The sequence below is a fragment of the Chrysoperla carnea genome, chromosome 5 (genome assembly GCF_905475395.1).
Source record: "Chrysoperla carnea chromosome 5, inChrCarn1.1, whole genome shotgun sequence".
NCBI lineage: Eukaryota > Metazoa > Arthropoda > Insecta > Neuroptera > Chrysopidae > Chrysoperla > Chrysoperla carnea.
Genome location: NC_058341.1, coordinates 70103040 through 70109173, shown reverse-complemented (window position 1 = coordinate 70109173; position 6134 = coordinate 70103040).

Sequence of the window (6134 nt, the reverse complement as noted above, 5' to 3'; positions counted from 1 at the left end):
TTTTAAAATTCATTAATAAACGCTTCATCGTTTTTGAACAACCTGTATGATTATCTCCATCCATATTCAAGAAACCATAGATAGCACTGTAATGGCGGTTGAAGAGGGTATAAACATCCATCTCCATGGTATAAACAAACAAAAAAATTATAGAACATAACTAAAAACCTATTTTAGTATTTTATATCATTCACAACTCTAGTTAGTCGCAGAAACAAAACACTAAAAATGGTCAAAGTTCGAAAAATTTCAGCAGTAAGTAGGATTTGTATGCAGTTTTCGACAATCGATTCGTTAGAGCGTCAAGAAACTTTGTGCCCTAATTTGATTTATAAGAAACTAAAAATATGCAATTAGCATTGGTAATTAGTATGACGACTTACAGCTCAAATTTTTCGAACTTCACTGCATAGTTTCTGCGATTAAGTTCGTAAGTCCATTAGAAGAAATTTCTTATAGTCCACAGAACAGAGGGGTGGTATGGTTTCGTGACTAACACTCTTACGAAAATTCGTGAGTGGCTTCATTTTAGCGTAACCTACAACGTTTACATTTACGGAAACTTTGGAAATTAGGGCGTTTTCAATGTGGAAAACGGAAAACATGTCAATTAAACGACCTATTTAAAAACTATGAACAACCATTTGCTTTTCTCTTGAATGCAAGATAAATGAATATAATAAGGGAGAATAGAATAGTTGCTTCCAAAAATATTGGGCCGTTTGGCGTGACTTCCACCCCCCAACATATCGGAAAAGCGAGGGTATGAAAATTTGTCAACAACTAACCAATTTTTACAGAAATTTTTAGTAGGTATTAGTAAAATTGAATGCTCATACTGACCTACAAATTTCATGAGCCGTTTTCTCAGACCTACGACTTAAATATGTCAATTTAACGACTGTATGTTTTATTATAAACACTTGTAGGCCACGAAAAACCCATTTTGTGATGTTTATGAGAAAACATTTAATGTCCAACAAAATTTAGTTGTACATAAACGAAGAATGCATGCTATAGAAAAATCACCCCCGTGTGATGATGGTAATAAAATATTTAAGTTTAAAAAGAGTTCAAAATATAAACTTGAACTCTTAAGATTACCAGCACCTCCATACGCATCTGAAGGCTGTGATCCTGTTATTACAAATTAGAATGAATTAAAAGATCTTAACCATAACCTAAAGAAAGTCTGTGTTTTAGAATTCCCTTAAATAAAAAACAATTTGAACGCGATCGAGTTATTACAGATAACATATTATTTTTTTATGCAACTTTGTAAGCCTCTTGTTTTCTTGCGTCAAACGATTAAGTCGTCAGATTATTGAAATGTACACTTATTAGCATGTAATTAACCCACCATATCTTAATCTGACATCCAAATCGGACTTACCAGACGCCAATCGATGGCCTTTTTGAGATCTAGAACTTTCCAATTTAATTTTTTTGCATTGGACGTTGCGGTTTTTTTTTTGACTTGTGCGAATTTTTTCGGTTAACTTAGCCATTGATTAGCGGAAAACAAAAACGCTGTTTTTTTAGCTTGTTTCCTTCTATAACAACGTTTTTTTTTTTCTGATAGCAGTTTTGTCAAATTTAACATTGGACCGCCGTAAACATTTTTCCCGGATTTGCCTATCGTTTTTTTTTTTTTTTTTTTACACAGGTCCAAGGATCCATCCATATGTTAAGTTGACGCGCTCGAGTTACTCCCCAAATTCCCTCTTGGACTCTCCTACTATATTTATTGGAGTTGATCTGATCACGAGTTTTTTACGTATACACTGTAGATATAGTAATTATTTTAAAATAAAGGCAAAACATTATTTTTTTTAAAAATTTATTATTTAAATAGTTGATGTATATTATATTATATAATATTAATACAGATATTAAAAAATTAAAAAAACTAAAACAAAAAATATTTTAAAAATTCATAGAAAAGTTGAATGTACATAAAATACGTTGAATATCTAAAGCTAAACATGTTCATTTTGTTTTGTATATTATTTTAATGAATACAAAAATGTATGTACTTAATCAAAAATATTCATTTTGATTTCTAAAAAAATAATGTAAGAAAAATCAGTCAAAAACATTTAGACCAATTTGCGACTCCAAAAAACTATAAGTGGCACTTTAATGGCGGTTGAAGAGGATATAAAGATCTATCTCCATGGTAGAAACAAACAAAAAACCATCGAACATTTAATATATTTTATATCATTTACAACTCTAGTTCGTACATCATTTAAATATATGTTCTGAGATAATGTTTACACCCTCCTCTCCTTTTCATATTTAAATCAATAGAGGTCAGCTCAGTATTTTGGAGTCGCGAAAAAAACTTGCAAAAACAATAAATTATCAGTACAATTTGGAACAAAATATTTTTTTGTTGTAAATTAACAAAATTAATTCCCTCATTTTTAAAATTGCCATTCAGAACCGTAACACGTTTCAATAACTGTTTCGCAGCTTCCTTAAATAACCGTTAAATTAACAGCTTAGCCTTGTGCTAAACGCCGCCATTCAATCAAACAGCTGGGCAAACGGCTTGGATCGATAACGTTTAACTACTTGTCTCGCCTAGTCATTTAAAAGTTCCACTGCCTGTTACCTGGCGCTGAAGCTCACACACTGTCAATATGGCAAAGACAAGCAGCAATATAATTATTACTGTTTCTCACAGTTTGATTGCGTAAAAGTACAATGGAAGAGTACAGTGACAAAAAGTTGAAACTAAGTTGCTACTATTAAAAACTGCCAGTCACATCAGCCAGCCAGTTTACTAAATGTTGTATTAAACGCTACAATTGAATATCGTTCCAATCACTGCTTGAACGGCGTTGTTTAGTAAAAAGGCTAGACTGTTAACTGAACGGCTAATTAAAGTAAAGTAACGGCCGTCACATGATTAGCCAACTATTTGCATGACGTAAGTGTAATAAAATGCTCTAAAAATATCGTAAAAGCGTCAAAAACCAAAGTTTTTTATGTTTTCTTTTTGGAAAGCGCCGGAAGGTAAAGTTCTTTTTTGCATAAACAGAATCTATGATAAATTTTCTTCATGATGAAAACTTTTTGAAGCTCTGAAGTAATGATTTTGTACAATTAACATTATTGTGAGTTCCTCCATAAGATACTGTGTTAAAAAATACAATTTTAAAATGAAATAATTCAAAATTTTGTCCCGCAAGAGGCCCCAAAACTGTGTTTATTGTGATCAAGGGACTTTGAACTATCATTTACCGCAAAAAAAAAAAAAATAAAAAAAATAGGACCAGCCGGACTACTTTAAGCTAATTGACTGTGACATCTATTAAACGAAAACTGTCGATGCGGGAAGTACTCTATAACTAAAACTGATTAGAAATTATCAGCTAAAAATAATAATTAATTGATCATCATTTTTTTCCTTTAAGATACTTGAGACCAGTACCATTTTTCCGCTCAGTGTCACGTCGGTTGGGTTCTTGGTCTAGAATGACAATTTATTCTTCCAAAATTGTTAAGATAATTTTTTGTTTTTGCAAGTTTTTATTGGTCTAATTTGCATTCTTTTATCTTTAAATACTTTTGGTTCATTTGTTTGTTTTGTAATTTGTGCTCTTTGTTTCATTTTTTCGAACAAAAACCCGAATATTCTAGCTAACATGAGAGGAGATAGATAGTTGAGGCTATTCTAAATTGATGAAAAAGTGAATGGATATCAAATTGCATGAATTGCTAGTAAATAATACTGATAATTTTCACTTTCGCACACAGAAGATTTATAGTTGCCCTAGTAAAATTTGACTGTAGCATAAGGATAATATTGACTGAGTTAATTGTTGAAATACCATGCATAGTCAGTGTTGATTTCTTTATCACATAACACATACAAAAATATATAGACAGTGTTGATGCGCAATTGTTTGTTTTTTGACGTCACGTAAATAACAAAAGATATTCACTTTTAAATAGGCAACACACAATTCCTATATTAATACATACTATAAAATTTGCACCTAATTAACGCTCTCGTGGGTAAACAGTGATGTTTACAAAAAAATGTTTCAAACAAAAGTTTTTTATTTTTTTATAAGGAACATTTTTTACATTTAAACTTTTGATCTATCTCTAACGGTTTACAAGATGGGTCCTACGGACCCAAGACCGAATTGACCTATAATGCTCATTTACGAACTTGACCTCACTTTTTACGTCCTGAGTACGCTGTAAAAATTTCAGCTCGATATCTTTTTTCGTTTTTGAGTTATCGTGACCACAGACGGACGGCCGGACGGACGGACGGACGGACAACCGGAAATGGACTAATTAGGTGATTTTATGAACACCTATGACAAAATTTTTTTCCTAGCATCATTATTTTTAAGCGTTACAAACTTGGGACTAAACTTAATATACTATGTATATTTCATATATGCATGGTATAAAAATGGCTTGATTTGCGTTAAATCGAAATCAGAACAAGTTTCCAAAAATAGTCTTCGGTATCCTTGAATTGAATCCTTGAATGAATAGAACTGAAGTCAATTATCTCTGTTTAACCTTTTTTTTAAATTTTGAATATATAAAAAGTTTGAAAATTGACAGCTTTATATGATAAAATTTTCGATTTTACGTCATAATCGCTCATCAGACTCGTAAAAAGAATTCTAGTCATAAAACTAAAAAACACATTCCACGCTTGCCTAGAATTTCGGAAAGTGTGTACTTTTAGAATTATGCAAAATTTAGAGAAACGTTTCAAGCTAAAGTTGTTAAAAATATTGTTCTTATCAACTTTTATCACGATTATTTTTGACGTTTAAACAACATTTACCGAGATTATTGACTTTAAATTTCAAGATGGAGACCGCGTACTTTGAGTGAAGTGTTCAGTAAACATCTTTACCAAGCATTAAAATTTCTCTGGACTTGGATTTCACGCCATCCTCGACGTATGATATTATTATATTAGAATTATTAATAATACAGAAATACCGATTTTAATGAAATTTTTAGTAACGTGTTAATAGGACCCCAAGGAATATTCAATCAACTTAACCTAGTCGTAGGAGGGCATCGAGCTCCAGCGTAGGGCATATGTAGCCCAAATTTTTTTTAAATGCTTATAGACAGTCACCAAAAATGCCCCTTAGAGCACAGTATGAACGATAAATACTTAGTTTGCCGTTTTTGTGCCAAAAAAGTTAAATTCTTGGCTAAAAATGGCACAATTTTCGGAAAACGTGACTGAATCCGTCTTATCTGACATGGGATTCGTAGCCAGCGACAAAAAATCTCTTTTAGAGCATAGTTTGGACTGTAAATACTTAGTTAGTCGTTTTTGTGCCAAATTTCCGGGCAAAAATGGCACGATTTTCGGGATACGGGACAGAATCCGTGTAATCTGACATCGGATTTATAACCAAACGACCAAACATACTTACTAAATGACAATTTTTAGCCAAAATAAACAATTTTGACAAAAATTTTGGGCTACGGATGCCCCCATTTAACTAGGTTAAGTTGGCTGAATTTCCCTTAGGATCCTATAATCTCGTTACAAAAAGTATTATTAAAATCGGTGCTGTTCCCAATTTTTCCACTATCGGCCAGGATTATTATCTATACTATAAGAACTTATAGATAAAAGTTTTTATGTTATAGACCGTGAGCTTATATTGGCTGCGTTTTTTGATCAGTCAGCACTATTGAGTAGGTCCTCATCGATTTATATCTTACTGAACATGATTAGTCAACGTAGCCTGGTCGGTATTTTCAAAAATGTAGCCAATGAAACGGAAATTCTATAATTCGTTTTACCAACCTCACGGAGTATTGATAAATCCAACTTTATTACCGATAAGAGATAGAAGAAAACTTAAATTTAGAAAATTATTCCTTATTTAAAAGGTAACACATTTTATGTTGGAATAATTTCTTCGAAAACTGCATCTTTAAGACAGAAACTGACTGCAAAATCCTACCTAAAATTATCTTTCACTTTTTTCCAAGAAGTGTATTAAAAAAATCACAAAAGCGTAGATCTTTTTAGACAGAAATTGAATTTATATAAACTATTCATTTTGCAAAAAAATTATTCAAACAAAAAATTTTGGCATTTTATTAAGGCACAACTTTGT